The 19,661-nt window shown below is 43.8% G+C and overlaps 1 pseudogene; it reads right to left on the bottom strand.

Annotated features, from left to right (window-relative positions):
• Positions 1–13,289: 13,289 nt before the first annotated feature.
• On the bottom strand, positions 13,290–14,018 carry LOC119536070 (annotated as a pseudogene).
• Positions 14,019–19,661: the final 5,643 nt, after the last annotated feature.

The following is a 19,661-nucleotide window of genomic DNA, read 5'->3' as shown; positions in this document are numbered from 1 at the left end:
CATTAGATCTCTGAGGTGGGCCCTTTTTTTTTTTTTTTTTTTTAATCCTTTTTTCTTTTTCTAAAACAATTACTCTAAGAAGCCCAATACAGAAAGCTTCAAAGAATTGCAATTTGGGCACCTCAAGTCAAGAGCAGAACTAAGAGAGCTCTGAGACAAAAGGAACTAATCCAGTGGCTGAGAAAATTCACTAAACACCACAACTTCCCAAGAAAAGGGGGGTGTCCGCTCACAGCCACCATCCTGGTGGACAGGAAACACTCCTGCCCATCGCCAGCCCCATAGCCCAGAGCTGCCCCAGACAACCCAGTGTGACGAAGTGCTTCAAATAACAGGCACACACCACAAAACTGGGCGTGGACATTAGCCTTCCCTGCAACCTCAGCTGATTGTCCCAGAGTTGGGAAGGTGGAGCAGTGTGAATTAACAAGCCCCACTCAGCCATCATTTGAGCAGACTGGGAGCCTCCCTACCAGCCCAGCAGCCCAGAACTGCCCTGGGGGGGACGGCACTCACCTGTGACATAGCACAGTCATCCCTCAACAGAGGACCCGGGGTGCACGGCCTGGAAGAGGGGCCCACTTGCAAGTCTCAGGAGCCATATGCCAATACCAAAGGACTTGTGGGTCAGTGGCAGAGACGAACTGTGGCAGGACTGAACTGAAGGATTAGACTATTGCAGCAGCTTTAAAACTCTAGGATCACCAGGGAGATTTGATTGTTAGGGCCACCACCCCTCCCCGACTGCCCAGAAACACGCCCCACATACAGGGCAGGCAACACCAACTACACACGCAAGCTTGGTACACCAATTGGGCCCCACAAGACTCACTTCCCCACTCACCAAAAAAAAGGCTAAGCAGGGGAGAACTGGCTTGTGGAGAACAGGTGGTTTGTGGATGCCACCTGCTGGTTAGTTAGAGAAAGTGTACTCCACGAAGCTGTAGATCTGATAAATTAGAGATAAGGACTTCAATAGGTCTACAAACCCTAAAAGAACCCTATCAAGTTCAGCAAATGCCACGAGGCCAAAAACAACAGAAAATTATAAAGCATATGAAAAAACCAGACGATATGGATAACCCAAGCCCAAGCACCCAAATCAAAAGACCAGAAGAGACACAGCACCTAGAGCAGCTACTCAAAGAACTAAAGATGAACAATGAGACCATAGTACAGGATATGAAGGAAATCAAGAAGACTCTAGAAGAGCATAAAGAAGACAATTGCAAGACTAAATTAAAAATGGATGATCTTATGGAAATTAAAGAAACTGTTGACCAATTAAAAGATTCTGGACACTCATAGTACAAGACCTAGAGGAAGTTGAACAACGAATCAGTGACCTGGAAGATGACAGAATGGAAAATGAAAGCATAAAAGAAAGAATGGGGAAAAAAATTGAAAAAAATCGAAATGGACCTCAGGGATATGATAGATAATATGAAACGTCCAAATATAAGACTCATTGGTGTCCCAGAAGGGGAAGAAAAGGGTAAAGGTCTAGGAAGAGTATTCAAAGAAATTGTTGGGGAAAACTTCCCAAATCTTCTAAACAACATAAATACACAAATCATAAATGCTCAGCGAACTCCAAATAGAATAAATCCAAATAAACCCACTCCGAGGACATATACTGATCACACTGTCAAACACAGAAGAGAAGGAGCAAGTTCTGAAAGCAGCAAGAGAAAAGCAATTCACCACATACAAAGGAAACAGCATAAGACTAAGTAGTGACTACTCAGCAGCCACCATGCAGGCGAGAAGGAAGTGGCACGATATATTTAAAATTCTGAGTGAGAAAAATTTCCAGCCAAGAATACTTTATCCAGCAAAGCTCTCCTTCAAATTTGAGGGAGAGCTTAAATTTTTTCACAGACAAACAAATGCTGAGAGAATTTGCTAACAAGAGACCTGCCCTACTGGACATACTAAAGGGAGCCCTACAGACAGAGAAACAAAGACAGGACAGAGAGACTTGGAGAAAGGTTCAGTACTAAAGAGATTCGGTATGGGTACAATAAAGGATATTAATAGAGAGAGGGAAAAATATGGCAAACATAAACCAAAGGATAAGATGGCCGATTCAAGAAATGCCTTCACGGTTTTAACGTTGAATGTAAATGGATTAAACTCCCCAATTAAAAGATATAGATTCGCAGAATGGATCAAAAAAAATGAACCATCAATATGTTGCATACAAGAGACTCATCTTAGACACAGGGACACAAAGAAACTGAAAGTGAAAGGATGGAAAAAAATATTTCATGCAAGCCACAGCCAAAAGAAAGCAGGTGTAGCATATTAATCTCAGATAAAATAGACTTCAAATGCAGGGATGTTTTGAGAGACAAAGAAGGCCACTACATACTAATAAAAGGGGCAATTCAGCAAGAAGAAATAACAATCGTAAATGTCTATGCACCCAATCAAGGTGCCACAAAATACATGAGAGAAACACTGGCAAAACTAAAGGAAGCAATTGATGTTTCCACAATAATTGTGGGAGACTTCAACACATCACTCTCTCCTATAGATAGATCAACCAGACAGAAGACCAATAAGGAAATTGAAAACCTAAACAATCTGATAAATGAATTAGATTTAACAGACATATACAGGACATTACATCCCAAATCAAAATCACCAGGATACACATACTTTTCTAGTGCTCATGGAACTTTCTCCAGAATAGATCATATGCTGGGACATAAAACAAGCCTCAATAAATTTAAAAAGATTGAAATTATTCAAAGCACATTCTCTGACCACAATGGAATACAATTAGAAGTCAATAACCATCAGAGACTTAGAAAATTCACAAATACCTGGAGGTTAACAACACACTCCTAAACAATCAGTGGGTTTAAAGAAGAAATAGCAAGAGAAATTGCTAAATATACAGAGACGAATGAAAATGAGAACACAACATACCAAAACCTATGGGATGCAGCAAAAGCAGTGCTAAGGGGGAAATTTATAGCACTAAACGCATATATTAAAAAGGAAGAAAGAGCCAAAATCAAAGAACTAATGGATCAACTGAAGAAGCTAGAAAATGAACAGCAAACCAATCCTAAACCAAGTACAAGAAAAGAAATAACAAGGATTAAAGCAGAAATAAATGACATAGAGAACAAAAAAACAATAGAGAGGATAATATCACCAAAAGTTGGTTCTTTGAGAAGATCAACAAGATTGACAAGCCCCTAGCTAGACTGACAAAATCAAAAAGAGAGAAGACCCATATAAACAAAATAATGAATGAAAAAGGTGACATAACTGCAGATCCTGAAGAAATTAAAAAAATTATAAGAGGATATTATGAACAACTGTATGGCAACAAACTGGATAATGTAGAAGAAATGGACAATTTCCTGGAAACATATGAACAACCTAGACTGACCAGAGAAGAAATAGAAGACCTCAACCAACCCATCACAAGCAAAGAGATCCAATCAGTCATCAAAAATCTTCCCACAAATAAATGCCCAGGGCCAGATGGCTTCACAGGGGAATTCTACCAAACTTTCCAGAAAGAACTGACACCAATCTTACTCAAACTCTTTCAAAACATTGAAAAAAATGGAACACTACCTAACTCATTTTATGAAGCTAACATCAGTCTAATACCAAAACCAGGCAAAGATGCTACAAAAAGGAAAACTACCGGCCAATCTCCCTAATGAATATAGATGCAAAAATCCTCAACAAAATACTTGCAAATCGAATCCAAAGACACATTAAAAAAATCATACACCATGACCAAGTGGGGTTCATTCCAGGCATGCAAGGATGGTTCAACATAAGAAAAACAATCAATGTATTACAAACACATTAACAAGTCAAAAGGGAAAAATCAATTGATCATCTCAATAGATGCTGAAAAAAGCATTTGACAAAATCCAACATCCCTTTTGATAAAAACACTTCAAAAGATAGGAATTGAAGGAAACTTCCTCAACATGATAAAGAGCATATATGAAAAAACCCACAGCCAGCATAGTACTCAATGGTGAGAGACTGAAAGCCTTCCCTCTAAGATCAGGAACAAGACAAGGATGCCCGCTGTCACCACTGTTATTCAACATTGTGCTGGAAGTGCTAGCCAGGGCAATCCGGCAAGACAAAGAAATAAAAGGCATCCAAATTGGAAAAGAAGAAGTAAAACTGTCATTGTTTGCAGATGATATGATCTTATATCTAGAAAACCCTGAGAAATCAACGATACAGCTACTAGAGCTAATAAACAAATTTAGCAAAGTAGCGGGATACAAGATTAATGCACATAAGTCAGTAATGTTTCTATATGCTAGAAATGAACAAACTGAAGAGACACTCAAGAAAAAGATACTGTTTTCAATAGCAACTAAAAAAATCAAGTACCTAGGAATAAACTTAACCAAAGATGTAAAAGACCTATACAAAGAAAACTACATAACTCTACTAAAAGAAATAGAAGGGGACCTTAAAAGATGGAAAAATATTCCATGTTCATGGATAGGAAGGCTAAATGTCATTAAGATGTCAATTCTACCCAAACTCATCTACAGATTCAATGCAATCCCAATCAAAATTCCAACAACCTACTTTGCAGACTTGGAAAAGCTAGTTATCAAATTTATTTGAAAAGGGAAGATGCATCGAATTGCTAAAGACACTCTAAAAAAGAAAAACGAAGTGGGAGGACTTACGCTCCCTGACTTTGAAGCTTATTATAAAGCCACAGTTGCCAAAACAGCATGGTACTGGCACAAAGATAGACTTATAGATCAATGGAATCGAATTGAGAATTCGGAGATAGACCCTCAGTTCTATGGCCGACTGATCTTTGATAAGGCCCCCAAAGTCACTGAACTGAGCCATAATGGTCTTTTCAACAAATGGGGCTGGGAGAGTTGGATATCCATATCCAAAAGAATGAAAGAGGACCCCTACCTCACCCCCTACACAAAAATTAACTCAAAATGGACCAAAGATCTCAATATAAAAGAAAGTACCATAAAACTCCTAGAAGATAATGTAGGAAAACATCTTCAAGACCTTGTATTAGGCGGCCACTTCCTAGACTTTACACCCAAAGCACAAGCAACAAAAGAGAAAATATATAAATGGGAACTCCTCAAGCTTAGAAGTTTCTGCACCTCAAAGGAATTTCTCAAAAAGGTAAAGAGGCAGCCAACTCAATGGGAAAAAATTTTTGGAAACCATGTATCTGACAAAGACTGATATCTTGCATGTATAAAGAAATCCTACAACTCAATGACAATAGTACAGTCGGCCCAATTATAAAATGGGCAAAAGATATGAAAAGACAGTTCTCTGAAGAGGAAATACAAATGGCCAAGAAACACATGAAAAAATGTTCAGCTTCACTAGCTATTAGAGAGATGCAAATTAAGACCACAATGAGATACCATCTAACACCGGTTAGAATGGCTGCCATTAAACAAACAGGAAACTACAAATGCTGGAGGGGATGTGGAGAAATTGGAACTCTTATTCACTGTTGGTGGGACTGTATAATGGTTCAGCCACTCTGGAAGTCAGTCTGGCAGTTCCTTAGAAAACTAGATATAGAGTTACCATTCGATCCAGCGATTGCACTTCTCGGTATATACCCGGAAGGTCGGAAAGCAGTGACACGAACAGATATCTGCACGCCAATGTTCATAACAGCATTATTCACAATTGCCAAGAGATGGAAACAACCCAAATGTCCTTCAACAGATGAGTGGATAAATAAAATGTGGTATATACACACGATGGAATACTATGCGGCAGTAAGAAGGAACCTTGAAGACATAATGCTGAGCGAAATAAGTCAGGCACAAAAAGAGAAATATTATATGCTACCACTAATGTGAACTTTGAAAAATGTGAACTTTGAAAAATGTAAAACAAATGGTTTATAATGTAGAATGTAGGGGAACTAGCAATAGAGAGCAATTAAGGAAGGGGGAACAATAATCCAAGAAGAACAGATAAGCTATTTAACGTTCTGGGGATGCCCAGGAATGACTATGGTCTGTTAATTTCTGATGGATATAGTAGGAGCAAGTTCACAGAAATGTTGCTATATTAGGTAACTTTCTTGGGGTAAAGTAGGAACATGTTGGAAGTTAAGCAGTTATCTTAGGTTAGTTGTCTTTTTCTTACTCCCTTGTTATGGTCTCTTTGAAATGTTCTTTTATTGTATGTTTGTTTTCTTTTTAACTTTTTTTTCATACAGTTGATTTAAAAAAGAAGGGAAAGTTAAAAAAAAAAAAGAAAAAGAAAAAAGACAAACAAGGAAAAAAAAAAAAAGATGTAGTGCCCCCTTGAGGAGCCTGTGGAGAATGCAGGGGTATTCGCCTACCCCACCTCCATGGTTGTTAACATGGCCACAGACATAGGGGAGTGGTGGTTTGATGGGTTGAGCCCTCTACCATAAGTTTTACCCTTGGGAAGACGGTTGCTGCAAAGGAGAGGCTAGGCCTCCCTGTATTTGTGCCTAAGAGTCTCCTCCTGAATGCCTCTTTGTTGCTCAGATGTGGCCCTCTCTCTCTGGCTAAGCCAACTTGAAAGGTGAAATCACTGCCCTCCCCCCTACGTGGGATCAGACACCCAGGGAAGTGAATCTCCCTGGCAACGTGGAATATGACTCCCGGGGAGGAATGTAGACCCGGCATCATGGGATGGAGAACATCTTCTTGACCAAAAGGGGGATGTGAAAGGAATGAAATAAGCTTCAGTGGCAGAGAGATTCCAAAACGAGCCGAGAGATCACTCTGGTGGGCACTCTTACGCACACTTTAGACAACCTTTTTAGGTTCTAAAGAATTGGGGTAGCTGGTGGTGGATACCTGAAACTATTAAACTACAACCCAGAACCCATGAATCTCGAAGACAGTTGTATAAAAATGTAGCTTATGAGGGGTGACAGTGGGATTGGGAATGCCATAAGGACCAAACTCCACTTTGTCTAGTTTATGGATCGATCTGTAGAAAAGTAGGGGAAGCAAACAAACAGACAAAGGTACCTAGTGTTCTTTTTTACTTCAATTGCTCTTTTTCACTCTAATTATTATTCTTGTTATTTTTGTGTGTGTGCTAATGAAGGTGTCAGGGATTGATTTAGGTGATGAATGTACAACTATGTAATGGTACTGTAAACAATCGAAAGTACAATTTGTTTTGTATGACTGCGTGGTATGTGAATATATCTCAATAAAATGATGATTAAAAAAAAAAAAAAAAAAAAAAAAAAAATGTAGCTTATGAGGGGTGACAGTGGGATTGGGAATGCCATAAGGACCAAACTCCACTTTGTCTAGTTTATGGATGGATGTGTAGAAAAGTAGGGGAAGCAAACAAACAGACAAAGGTACCCAGTGTTCTTTTTTATTTCAATTGCTCTTTTTCACTCTAATTATTATTCTTGTTATTTTTGTGTGTGTGCTAATGAAGGTGTCAGGGATTGATTTAGGTGATGAATGTACAACTATGTAATGGTACTGTAAACAATCGAAAGTACAATTTGTTTTGTATGACTGCGTGGTATGTGAATATATCTCAATAAAATGATGATAAAAAAAAAAGGGAATGAAGTTCTGATACATGCAACAACATGGATGAATCTTGAAGACATCATGCTGAGTGAAATAAGGCAGACACAAAAGAACAAATATTGTATGGTCTCATTGAAATGAAATGATTAGAATATGTGAACTCAGAGAGTCAGAATCTAGAATATAGATTACCTGGGACAGGGTGGGGATAGGGAATAGGGAATTAAAGCTTAAAATTTACAGAGTTCCTATTTAGAACATGGAAATGTTTTGGTGATGTATGGTGGTGATGGGAGCACAACATTGTGAACGTAATCAACAGCACCAAAATATATATCTGAATGGTTAAAAGGGGAAGTATTAAGCTGTATATATGGTAATAGAATAAAATTTTTAAAATAAATCATGAAACTGCACAAAACAGTGAACCTGAAGTTAAACCATGGACTATAGTTAATAGTACAATTATAAAAATATGCTTTCATCAACTGTGACAAATGTACCACACTAACGCAAGGTGTTAATAATAGCGTGGTATACTGGAACCCTGTATTTTATGCATGATTGTTCTGTAAACCCACAATCATTCTAATAAAAAATATGTATATGTATTGTAGGGTCTAGAGTGCTCATGAGAATGAAATGAAATCATTCATGAAAAGTGCTTAGAACTAGGGTTTGCACATGCTAAATGTTTAATAATTCTTACCCTTATTATTATCATTATTAATTTTATTATTATATAATACATCCCTTGCTCTCAATAAAGAATTATGGCCCAGAAAAAAAAAAAAAAAAAAGAAAGTACCATAAAACTCCTAGAAGATAATGTAGGAAAACATCTTCAAGACCTTGTATTAGGCGGCCACTTCCTAGACTTTACACCCAAAGCACAAGGAACAAAAGAGAAAATAGATAAATGGGAACTCCTCAAGCTTAGAAGTTTCTGCACCTCAAAGGAATTTCTCAAAAAGGTAAAGAGGCAGCCAACTCAATGGGAAAAAATTTTTGGAAACCATGTATCTGACAAAAGACTGATATCTTGCATATACAAAGAAATCCTACAACTCAATGACAATAGTACAGACAGCCCAATTATAAAATGGGCAAAAGATATGAAAAGACAGTTCTCTGAAGAGGAAATACAAATGGCCAAGAAACACATGAAAAAATGTTCAGCTTCACTAGCTATTAGAGAGATGCAAATTAAGACCACAATGAGATACCATCTAACACCGGTTAGAATGGCTGCCATTAAACAAACAGGAAACTACAAATGCTGGAGGGGATGTGGAGAAATTGGAACTCTTATTCACTGTTGGTGGGACTGTATAATGGTTCAGCCACTCTGGAAGTCAGTCTGGCAGTTCCTTAGAAAACTAGATATAGAGCTACCATTCGATCCAGCGATTGCACTTCTCGGTATATACCCGGAAGATCGGAAAGCAGTGACACGAACAGATATCTGCACGCCAATGTTCATAGCAGCATTATTCACAATTGCCAAGAGATGGAAACAACCCAAATGTCCTTCAACAGATGAGTGGATAAATAAAATGTGGTATATAAACACGATGGAATACTACGCGGCAGTAAGAAGGAACGATCTCGTGAAACATATGACAACATGGATGAACCTTGAAGACATAATGCTGAGCGAAATAAGCCAGGCACAAAAAGAGAAATATTATATGCTACCACTAATGTGAACTTTGAAAAATGTAAAACAAATGGTTTATAATGTAGAATGTAGGGGAACTAGCAGAAGAGAGCAATTAAGGAAGGAGGAACAATAATCCAAGAAGAACAGATAAGCTAACGTTCTGGGGATGCCCAGAAATGACTATGTTCTGTTAATTTCTGATGGATATAGTAGGAACAAGTTCACAGAAATGTTGCTATATTATGTAACTTTCTTGGGGTAAAGTAGGAACATGTTGGAAGTTAAGCAGTTATCTTAGGTTAGTGGTCTTTTTCTTACTCCCTTGTTATGGTCTCTTTGAAATGTTCTTTTATTGTATGTTTGTTTTCTTTTTAACTTTTTTTTTCATACAGTTGATTTAAAAAAGAAGGGAAAGTTAAAAAAAAAAAAGAAAAAGAAAAACAAGGAAAAAAAAAAAAAGATGTAGTGCCCCCTTGAGGAGCCTGTGGAGAATGCAGGGGTATTCGCCTACCCCACCTCCATGGTTGCTAACATGACCACAGACATAGGGGACTGGTGGTTTGATGGGTTGAGCCCTCTGCCATAAGTTTTACCCTTGGGAAGACGGTTGCTGCAAAGGAGAGGCTAGGCCTCCCTGTATTTGTGCCTAAGAGTCTCGTCCTGAATGCCTCTTTGTTGCTCAGATGTGGCCCTCTCTCTCTGGCTAAGCCAACTTGAAAGGTGAAATCACTGCCCTCCCCCCTACGTGGGATCAGACACCCAGGAGAGTGAATCTCCCTGGCAACGTGGAATATGACTCCCGGGGAGGAATGTAGACCCGGCATCGTGGGACGGAGAACATCTTCTTGACCAAAAGGGGGATGTGAAAGGAAATGAAATAAGCTTCAGTGGCAGAGAGATTCCTAAACGAGCCGAGAGATCACTCTGGTGGGCACTCTTATGCACACTTTAGACAACCCTTTTTAGGTTCTAAAGAATTGGGGTAGTTGGTGGTGGATACCTGAAACTATCAAACTACAACCCAGAACCCATGAATCTCGAAGACAGTTGTATAAAAATGTAGCTTATGAGGGGTGACAATGGGATTGGGAAAGCCATAAGGACCAAACTCCACTTTGTCTAGTTTATGGATGGATGTGTAGAAAAGTAGGGGAAGGAAACAAACAGACAAAGGTACCCAGTGTTCTTTTTTACTTCAATTGCTCTTTTTCACTCTAATTATTATTCTTGTTATTTTTGTGTGTGTGCTAATGAAGGTGTCAGGGATTGATTTAGGTGATGAATGTACAACTATGTAATGGTACTGTAAACAATCGAAAGTACAATTTGTTTTGTATGACTGCATGGTATGTGAATATATCTCAATAAAATGATGATTAAAAAAAAATAGTAATATAATAGGTGTAGCCTTTCTCAGAAAATGATAGTCCCGTTACTTATTTAAGGAATGTTATATCGTGGTACACTAAACCGCAGTGCACAATTTTTATAACTTCTTATCAACTATAAGTTAAAAAACGTATTTTGTCTGATCCTTTTGTCAACCATGAGGTTGTTAGGCGAGGTGTTATTAGCAGTTTACAGGCAAGATAGAAACACTGTTCCCATATTTAATACAAGACTGATCTGGGGCACAAACCCTTGGCTTCTACCCTCACAGCTGCTTCGTTTCAAGGTAATCTGATTTTGTAATGCTTTACACTTGAGTAACATCTCCTCCTGGCAGGTTAACTCTTGAGCCAATCAACCTAATTCACCACCTCATAACCTGGCGCATGTTCAGGCATTGCTGTGCCTCTAACACTATTTCACAGGTATGTTTGAAGGCCCCACGAGCACAAGCTGCAGTGAAGCTGACCGTAAAAGACCAGGGAACACAATGTTAAGCATGTTTTCAAGTCTTAGTCTGGACCTCGTGAGCCCTCACCAACTGCTTAGACGGGAAGTTAAGGCAACCGCGCGATGGGAGCCCAGGGAAGGTCTGCTTAGGGGTGGACACAAGCAGGATCAGACCCTATTTTCAGTTGTGATGTCCCCAGGAGCCCGGTAGCTGGCTCACATCGTCATCGCCAGCACGGAGAGGGCACTACCTCTGGACTCCAGAATACGCAAGGAAAGGGCAAAACCACAGCAGGGTCCAACTAAATTAGTACCTGGGGCTTAAAACGCCAAACACTGCTAATTTCATCCACACCAAGCCAAGAAAACAGTTCATTCCTTCCTGATCCAGGTTTTATACAGCAGGCTGACCATGAAGGAAACATGTAAAACATAAACATGTAAAATAGATGGTTTATAATGTAGGATTTAAGGGACCTAGTGATAGAGAACAATTAGTGAAGGGGGAACGATCACCCAATAAGAACCAATAAGCTATCGTGGGTAAATTTAATGTTCTGGGAATGCTCAGGAATGACTATGGTTTGTTAACTTCTGGTGGGTATGGTAGGAACAAGTTCACAGAAATGTAGTTATCTTAGGTTATCTGTCTTTCTTATTCCTTTTCTGGGTTATAGTCTGTATATTGTCTTGGGGTAGAGTAGGAACATGTTGGAAATAAAGTAGTTATTTTAGGTTAGTTGTCTTTTTCTTGTTCCCTTGTTTTGGTTTGTTTGAAATGTTTTTTTTTTTTTTTATTGTATGCTTTTTTAAAATTTTTTTGATATAGTTAATAGTTAATTTAAAAATAATTATTGTGTTCCTAATGGGTGTGACTTGGTATCTCACTGTTGCTTTGATTTACATCACCCTAATGGCCAGTGATATTGAACATCTTTTTAAGTGCTCATCAGTCATCTTTACTTCCTCTTTGGATAGCTGTCTGTTCAAATCCTTTGGCTATTTATATGGTGAGCGCTGGAAACCCTTCTCATTTTGTTCTGTGCATTTTTCCACTATTTTGTTTCTGGTTACCATGGGACATAATTTAACACCCTATATCTATAAGAATCCCATTTTTTAAATATCAACTTAAATTTAATGTCATACACAAACTATGTATCTATACTCCTCTGTCCTTCCACCATTGTGAAGTTATTGTAATAAATTACCTATTTATATAATTCTAAAACCACGGAATAATCAGTTTTCATGCATTTGTATTTTAGATCCTGTAGTATGTAAAAACTGGAATTAAAACAACAGCAATGGGGAAAAACAAAGAAAATTCCATGCTGAAGCCCAGGGGAAACGAGTGGTGGGCATTTCCCCATGCTATAGACGGTGCAGGGGCCTTAACCGTCCACCAAGGGGCTCTAAGCACGGAACACCCAGTTGGCTTGAAGGCAAGAAGCAATCTTTGTAGCAGGACAAGGAACCAGTGACCAGCAAGGGCAGCGTCTGGGACCAATCAGACAGAGCAGGACTTCCTCACCTCAGGTGCATAGGACCCCAAGGAGAGGGTCTACACACTCCTAAAATTCCAAGCAAAACTTTGAGTAGATTTACATTTTCCTAGGGAAGGAATCCTTCCCTTCTCATAGATCCCCAACAGGGTCTGCAACCCAAGAAGAGGTTAAAACCCTAGAGGAAGAGACTAAGTCAGTTGCAGGCCCGAAGGAAGCCACCAGACACCCTCTTAGAGCCAGCCCAGGGAGGCTCTCAGAGTCATCAGGGGAAAGCTGAAACATGGACTCGCAGCAGAGACAACTGGGCACTCATTTTTGTGTTCGTCTAACTATATTTCAAGTTCTTGCCAAAACAAGGCCCTGGGTTCATGTACACCTTGGGCTTGGTCCACTGCTGCGGGGTGTTGGAGCCTGGTGTACTTGCTTGAGTGTTCACCAACATTAAACCCTGGGACATGCCTCCTCCATGGAAATATGCATCCTTTGTTGTTTCACAAGAGGTAGCAGCCACGTGGAAAAAGCTCTGGAACTTTCCCTCAGAACCAGGCTGTGATTTGATAGGTCCTGCCACCCATCATCCACTGCCTTTGGCCTGATCCTTCCCCTCCAGTTTGTTAAGACAAAGCAGAAAATAGTCTTCTCTGAAGATACTTGATAACAACTCAGAAAACAAACATACGCCTCCAATGCAATGCGCTTTCAGAGATTCTGGATCTAGTTCTGCTGTCAGAGGAGCTGATCTATGCTTTCCCCCTGATAACCAGGTGAGCCCATCTCCTCAAGAAAGCCCACTTTATTCTTGGTAGCATGATGGGCCACCAAGAGGGGGAATGGGCACAAGAACTGGGAGATCCTCTACAAATACTTCCCCGGGAAGGCAATTTCATGAATGAGATCTTCCAAGCAAATGACCCCAACCCTCCCCAGGTGATCCTCAATTACTGTGTTGTCTGTCAACAGGATTATCATATTCTTGACCTTGGCTTGTCCATGTTTTAGGATGAGTTCCCGGACAGACTTCAGGTTTGGAAATCCCCAGGTCACATAAGGTTCCACTATACACACCATTTTTAGGGTTGTGGGGGTCACTTTCACAAATACCCCACTGAAAATCTTCCTCAAGCGAAGTCTTTCAATGGTGCTCTATACTAGTAAACTAACTCCACTGATCCTTTGGGTGCGTATTACAAAAGCCAAGGAATGTTCACCTGGCGTTTCCAAGCCATGAGGAAGCCATTCACTTCCAGCTGTTTGAGGCCTATCCAGTCACACTGTAGCACTGAGAATCAATTAAGAATGATTCCAGTTGCTTAAACCTGAGCTGTTTCCCTTTCCTCTCCTTCTTTTCCAAAAGTGTCCGCTTTGCCTGGGTGACTCTGAGGGCCTGATGAGCCTTCCCTTTTTCAGATTTTCTGGAACCAAAAGGATCTTTTTCCTTGGCTCTTCCTCTGCCATCTTTCCAATGCTCTGCCATAATGTTTTAAGTGTGTCTCTAATAAATTGCTTATGGCTGCATTATATCTTTTTATCCAGCCGCAAAATGACTCCTGTCATTTAACTGGAGAGTTCAGTCCATTTACATTTAGTGTGATTATTAGTATATTTAGGTTCATTATGCCATTTTCTTTTGTGGTTACTTTTCCTTTTGCCTTATTTATGAAGTTTTCCTAATCCTTTCCTGCCTTTTGGATTAAGATATTTCCTTCCATTTTTTATCTTTATTATTTGAGAGTTATATTTTTTCAGTAATGTCTCTTACATTTTTACCTAAATTAACAAAGTCTAAAGTTACAAACTCTACCCTGGAAAAAGAAAATACTTTAGGATACTTAACTCTGATGGTCCCCTTCTGTTTATGTTATTCTTGCTCATTGTTTTGGGGTTTACCTTGGTGTTTTAGCCTCAAAAATTAGGTTTTCTTATTATTTACACAAATAGCACTTGTTTATATTCACCTAGATTTTCTAATTCCCACATTAACCTTTTGTTTTGCACCTCAAATTTCCTCTTGAATTATTTTTCTTCCTCTTACCATCTAGTTTCTTTTGTGGTAAACTCTCTTTGCTTTTTGCTTCTTTGAAAATGTCTTTATTTCATCCTCATTATGAAAGATAATTTTTCCCAGTTTACAAATTCTGGCTTGACAGCTATTTTTTTAATTAACACTTTGATTATTCCACAACATTCTGGCTGTCTTCACTGCTGTTGAGATATCAGCTGTTAATCCATAATTGCCATTTAGATCATTTCACTTTTCTCTCTGCGTGCCTCACCAGTTAGTAAATGGGAAAAGTGGGGAAGCCACAGGCAGGGGAATGAGGCAGGGGTCAGGCAAGAGACAAGCAGATGAACTTCAATGTCCCAGCTGCAGAGGAAGCCAGAGGCAGTGGGGGAGAGAGCCAGCACGGTGAGGGAGAGTGGGGTGAGTCCTGCGCTGGTTCTACCTGCCATGTGCCTCCTGCCTGTGGCCTGTGGGCTCCTTTGGGGCTCAGGGATGGAGCCTGAGAGCAGCAGGCCCAAAAGATGCAACACATGGCACTCTGCACATGTCCCCAGGAAGCAAGGCAGGCATCCATTCCTTAAGAAACTATTCAATGAACTTTCTGCACATGACCTGCCTGTGCCATGGGCTGGGAAGGGGACAGGGAGGGCACAGGCATGTCCCAGGGGCTTCCCTTCCAGCAGTGAGGCAGGGGCAGGTGCAAAGGCCCCAGGGGATTACGAACACAGGTGCTGGGGCTAAGGGCCTCAGCACAAATGTTACCTCCTGCGGTCGTCGTTGACTCGTCTAGTGGTGGGGAGTGGCGGCCGGTTGCTAAATCCTAGGCTCTCAGGATTGCTCGGAGGGTACCGGCGGCGGGGGCTCTTTCCCGGAGGCGAGGGCGAGGCGGGGGACTGGGCCCGGTCCCCGGCAGAGGCGTGCAAAGTATGGAGGGCGGCGAGAAAGGAACAGGCGGGACACCTTTTTTTTTAGGATGAAGAAGCCAAGAGAGTTTATTAGGGGAGAGTACAAGCTTATATCGGGCGGTTTAGAGGGCGGGGTGGCTGTAGGGGTTAAAGGCTTGGATTGGTTCTGAGAGGGCGTGAAGGTTGATTGAAAAGGTGCGGGAGTTGCTCCGGTAATGAAGAGGGTGGAGGGTACGGGTAAGGCACGGGGGTGGGGTTTTTCTCCGGCAAGCCCTCCCCAACGGTTGTACTTTGGGGTGAGGAAATGGGGCCTGCCTCCGGCCTCACTTTCTCAGGCCTGGGGGGCTGTGGAGGGCGCTGTCGCCCGTGCCCACCACCCTCCCCAGGGGCTGATCAGGTCCCCCAGCCCAGGCCCGCCAAGTCGAAGCACGTAATCAGTGTCCCGCAACCTCCAAGGCCACGAGCAGGCAACCTGCCTCTCAGGCCCCCGTTTCCAGGTGCAGAGGGAAGGCGACAACAGGTCCCGGCTCAAATGGTGAAAGATGCAGTGAGAGCATCCGGCCACGCCTTTAGAGCGGGGCTGAGCACACAGAGGTACCCCAGGTGGTAGCTGTCATGACCCTCCTTTTCCCTGATCATGCTTTTTGCCCTAAAGCCTGTTTGTCGTATTTTAATAATCCGGCCTCAGTTTGCCTTTGCATTTGCCTGGGGTAGCTTTTGCATCCTTTTACTTTCAACACATAGTGAGTGCTCAATGTATACTAGCTATTGTTCTAACACTCATTTTGCTAGATTCACTAAAGTCCCTTTTGAGAGTGAGACTAGTTCGAAATAAGTATATAAGTAAACTGAAAAATACTCAGGGCAAAAAAAAATCTAAGCAGTGAAAATGGTGTAAGCTTCCTTAACTCAGCTCGGCTTAACCTCCCTGGCTGACCTGAGCCCGTCCACCACCATGGGTCCCAGCGGAAGCCCACAGGGCCCTGACAGCCCCGGCTAAGGGGCCACCTCCGCGCCTGCTCACCTTCACCTCCACCTGGCCCCGGGGTCTCAACAAGAGCTGGTTGTGTGAGCCCCAAACCCACGTCTGCTTACAGTGCCCAGTGTTAGAATTAAGTGACTTACTAACACATTATACAAACTGCTTTTAACACCTAAGCCTGAAGAGACTTGCTGTTCCTGTTGTTTCCTTGAAAACTTAGACCACTTTGGGAAAAGCAGACTTACATAAATCCCTCTTTCAAAAATTGCAGATCCTGTGCATGTGGGAGACAGTTGTTCAGGGTGGGTGTTAGTTGTCAAAGTTTAGACAAATTCGACCCTCCAGCTGCCCCGCAGTGCCTTTTGGCTCATGGTCTACATTCCAGGAACTGGAAATTATAGATGCTGCTGAATTTAGCTGGTGCAAGAAAGGCAACGGGCTCCAATCCTCACACCCGTGACTCAGAAGACCTTGGCCTGGCATTAGATGGATGAATGCACCTTTATGCATTTTAACTTAAAGCAAAAAGTTGGTGTGTGTATTATATTCTACGATTCGCCGCTTCACATCTATCCTTTAACTGTTTTGGCAATTTTACCAATCCCAAATGGTGCAAGGTTAGGAGCAATGGACTAAAAGCACGGGCCCACCGCAGAGCCCACAGAGTGGGCTCCAGACAGTTGAAGACGTCCCTAAGGGGCAGGGGCAGGGGCCACCTGCCTCCACACTGGATGGAAGGCCTCCTGCACCTGGAGAGAATGAACTGCTAATATGAATATGGTGCATGGTTAAGGGGGCTGCAAAGCTCGGGGTCAGAGTGCAAAGTGCAAATGAATTCCCAGACCAAAGGAATTGGGACTTGGCTGTGTAGGAGTTTTCCTCCTAAGGACTCATGCTGAGAAAGCATGGGAGTCCACTGCTGCAGTCACCTGTTGCTGTGTAACAAGCACCCCCACCTAAATGCACAGAACAACCATCGTTTTATGACGCTGACTGTGGGCCAGGAACTCAGGAACGGCGTGGCGGGGTCGGCTTGCCTCTGCTCCCAGATGCCTGGGGCTCAGTGGGGAGCCTCCGTGGTTGGGGCCTGGCGCCTTCTAGGGGCGTCCCCACACACATATCTGGAGATCAATGCTGGCTGCCTGTTGGGGCCCTTGGCAGGTGGCCAGAGCACTTTCACGTGCACCCCCCCCCCAGGTGGACCAGGCCTCCTCTCCGCGTGGCAGCCGCGTTCCGAGAGCCACCCCGAGAAGGACAGTGGAAGCTGCATCGCCTCTTAGGGCCATTCCTCGGGAGCCTCCTGGTGTCGCTGCTGCTGTGGTCACAGCCCACCCAGATCCCACATGGATGCTCCGTCTCACCGAGGCACATCTCAAAGCCCCGTCGTACCAAGAGCGTGTGGGAGGACAGGTCTCATTGCAGCCGTCTTGGTAAACACCACCTGTGCAGCAATAATCGACAATTTGAGGAGGCACTTAATGCTGCATGGGGCGGGGGCACTGCCGACTGTCTGAGCGATCACTGCCTGAATCCAGGCCCAGGGGAATGTCGAGGGCTTGAAAGGAGGGGCTGGTTCAGGGGCCGTTTGAAGGTGGTACCAAGAATTGCAGAAAGATTAGGGTTTTCCTTATTTGCTTTTTCCTTTACTAATCACATATCCTCCTTCAGCCCATCCCACGCGCCATGATGACCCGTCCAGCATCCTGGAGCAGCAGCATTCTGGCCAAATGACCGCACTGATTTGCAGGCACGTGGGCTTAGTGATCATCGCAGCGTCATTCCCGACGCCGAAAGGGGGAAACAACTCACATGTCCATCGGCAGACGATGGATAAACACGATGTGGTGCGTGCACACGACGCAGCAGTGCTCAGCTGTAAGAAGGAGTGAAGATCTGATGCAAGCAACAACATGCATGAACTTGCAAACCTCATGCTCAGTGAAAGAAGGCGGCACAGGGGGACAAGTATGGTGAGATTCCACAAACTCGAAACGCCCAGAACAGGCAAATCCACAGAGTTAAGACGGTAGAGCAGCAGTTATGGACGGGGGTGGTAGCTGAAGGGTGTGGGGTTTCTCTTTGAGCTGATGAAAACATTCTAAAATTGACAGGGATAATGGCAGCTCCACATGGGGAATGCACTAAGAAGAAATGAACTGTGCACCAGAAACGGGTGGACTGTGTGGTGTGTGCATTATAATTCACTGCTCTCCTTCTGGACCTTGTTCTAAAACTGCAACCCCCCACCCCGTGTCCCCCATGGTCGCTCCCTCCCCGGGGCGGGCCCCTGGGCCGCCTCCCCTCCCCCTCCCCACCCCCCGCGCAGTGTTGCCGTCTCCCCGGGTGCACACGCCCGTTTCCAGCCCAGAGCCCACCTGGCCGCGGTGCCTAACCCTCAGCACTGCCCGGGTCACGGGAAGGTGTGGCTCGAGCGGCCCAGGGAGCTGGAGGACAGCCAGGGAGGGACCGTGCCCGGCGGGCACAGCTCTGCCTCCCGGGATTCTCCTCCCTGGACGCCCCTGGCTGGGGCTGACCGCGGAGAGCCGGGGGCGGAGGGGAGGCGGCAGCCAAGCGCGGCCGTGGCGGGGGTCGGGGGGCAGGCCCCTGGTGGCTCGCGCGCCTGTTCTGGGACCCGCGGCTCCACCTCGTCCTTCAGCTTCCCCAAGCCCAGGGCAGGTGCGGGTGCAGGAGAGCCCGGGCGGCGGGGGAGGAGGCAGGTCGGCGGCCAGGCCAGCGCGCCTTCCGGAGAGAGCACTGTGGGGGGCAGCGCGTGAGTCCCCATCCCTGCCTCTCTCCCTTCTCCGAGCCCCTCGGACCCGGGACTTCCGGGTCACCGTCACCACCAGCCCCCCACGGCCCAGGGTCAAATCCCTCCCTCTTGTCTGATGGAGGCCGACCGCCCACCTCCCCAGCAGGCCGGCAGGGCCCGGAGCAGGTGATCCCATTTGAGTTTGGAGGTGTGTGTGTTTCAGGAGCCCAACGCGGGCCTCCCCGGACTAAACTCAAGGCCGGCCTTCCTTTCTGGAAGTCCTGGGAGAATCGGTCCTGGGCCTCGTCCGGCTCCGAGAGGCCCCCGGCTGCCTCGCCCGCAGCCCTTTCCAGCTTCGCGTCGCCCCAGCCTCTCCTTCCACCACACACCTCCTTCTCCGGCGCCCAAGGTCCCTGGGGTGACACTGGGCCCCCAGATAATCCGGGATAGCGTCCCCACC

Source organism: Choloepus didactylus, chromosome 1 (genome assembly GCF_015220235.1).
Source record: "Choloepus didactylus isolate mChoDid1 chromosome 1, mChoDid1.pri, whole genome shotgun sequence".
NCBI classification, from domain to species: Eukaryota; Metazoa; Chordata; class Mammalia; order Pilosa; family Megalonychidae; genus Choloepus; species Choloepus didactylus.
The sequence above is the reverse complement of the archived record's forward strand: the minus strand, read 5'-3'. Positions and strand labels throughout refer to the sequence as shown.